Source organism: Hypomesus nipponensis, chromosome 4 (genome assembly GCF_054491055.1).
Source record: "Hypomesus nipponensis isolate SF chromosome 4, ASM5449105v1, whole genome shotgun sequence".
Classification (NCBI taxonomy): domain Eukaryota; kingdom Metazoa; phylum Chordata; class Actinopteri; order Osmeriformes; family Osmeridae; genus Hypomesus; species Hypomesus nipponensis.
Genome location: NC_140364.1, coordinates 13,220,274 through 13,222,500, shown reverse-complemented (window position 1 = coordinate 13,222,500; position 2,227 = coordinate 13,220,274).

Below are 2,227 nucleotides of genomic sequence, written 5' to 3'. Positions count from 1 at the left end.
AGATAGAGATAGATAGAGAAGAGATAGAAATGGAGAGTAACAGCAGTGAAAGGTAGAGAGACATAAAGAAACAGCAGTGAAAGACAGACAGACAGACAGACAGACAGAGAGAGAGAACCCCAAGTGAGAGTCAGAACAGCTCCATAACTTCAGTTCAGCGAGTCCTTCAACAGGAGAGTCGGAGGTGGCGAGGGTCCTGTCTTTGTCATGGAAACCCAGGGTGGCATGTGACCAGGGCTCACCCACACTATCAAAAGACCTCATGAATAATTTGTTGTCCTGGAAACTGCCAATAGCCAAAATGTCTGCATGTCTTGTCGATGCGTCATTGTGGAGGATTGTGGTGTGTGTGCGTGCGTGTGCACGTGTGTGTGACCCCCACACCACCCCCTGGCCATTGAGGTTATGGTTATCCATTGTCAAGGTCCTAGTGGACTCATCCTGTTTGTTAAAACATGTTGTACATTTCATTCTTCCGCCACCTCTGTCTGTTGATCATTCATCTGTTCATCTGTCTCTTCACTGAGCAGTGGGGCTTCTGTCTAGCTCTCTTCTCCCTCTGTTTCTCCCTCTCACTGTAACGCCGCAATTTAATGAATAAAGTACCTACTGACCCTCTCTTTCTCTCTGTCTCTCTGTCTCTCTGTCTCTCTGTCTCTCTGTCTCTCTGTCTCTCTGTCTCTCTGTCTCTGTCTCTGTCTCTGTCTCTGTCTCTGTCTCTGTCTCTCTCTCTCTGTCTCTCTCTCTCTCTCTCTCTCTCTCTCTCTCTCTCTCTCCCTCTCTCTCTCTCCCGCTTTCTCTCTGCCCTCCCCCTATTTCTCCCCCCTTCCTTTACCCGAGTCACGTAGGAAGGATGTATTGCTATAGAAACGGTACTCACCTCAGAGGTGGTTCAAACAGAAGCAGCATGTAGAGCCAGGGGACGGACACTGTGTGTGTGTGTGTGTGTTTACCCTTAAAAACATGGGCCTCTAATAGTTTTTGGTGTGTTTTTGTATCTCAAATATAATCTCAAATGTGTGTGTGAGTTAGGGTGTGTGTGTGGATATGTAAGTGTGCATGTGTGTCATCGTGAGTGTGTGTTTGTGTGAGAGAGAGCGATAGATGAGTCACCCGCTCTGTGGCTAAGCATGGGTAACCTTTAGCTCCCATATCACCAAAACATCATTTATTCATATCTACTATTTATTTAGATGATAATAGATTCCTATTATTGATGGCATTGTACCTCACATCACATTAAAACTCCTTTAATTGTTTAAAATGAATTGTTTCACGATGTGATTATGCATATCATCATAAATTTGTAATGCATGCCTAAAGATAATTTTTTTACGTGCACTTTATCAAAGAATGAGAGAAAACAATACGCTGATTACACACACACACACACACACACTCACACACACACGCACACACACACACACAGTCAGTCCCAGAAGAGAGTCCTTCAACAGCAGGACTCAGGTGTGTGAACGTAAGTCAGACACAAATACCCCCCTTAGAGACACACACACACACACACATGCATGTACACACACGCATTCTCTCTGTTGGTGGGCCCTGGGCCTGGGAGTGTGCTATTATTTTTACTTTGACGAAAATATCAACCGCAAGGTCAAAGAAAAACACTTCCCCACAAATTAAACTCTCAAAATCTAATTTGAGATTTCGTTGTGGCATTAAAACCCTTTTCTACATTCATGTTCCAGGATGTGGCTATGCTAGGTATGCAAGATACTTTTTGTCTTAATCCTCAGTTTGGACTTTGTGGCATGTGGCATGATCCTGTTGCATGTGTTCACTGCTGAGAAGCCCTGGTCGGGGAGTCAAGTGGCTGAACGGTTAGGCAATCGGGCTAGTGATCAGAAGGTTGCCTGTTCAATTCCCGGACGTGCTAAAGGACGTTGTGTCCTTGGGCAAGGCACCTCACCCTACTTGCTTCGGGGAATGTCCCTGTACTTACTGGAAGTCGCTCTGGACAAGAACGTCTGCTAAATGACTAAATGTATCATGTAAATGTAATGTCTTGGTATGTTGTCTGTATTCAGACATATATATTCAATATGTATATCATATGTATTCAAAGATAACAAATATAAACTATAATGACATAATCGTTGAGTCATCGGTGTGTCCAGGTATAGCCCTCCCTCCCTCCCTCGACTGCACACTCCAGATTTCTTGTTTGGCAATCCGATTACGGTGCATTTGTGTGTGTATGTGT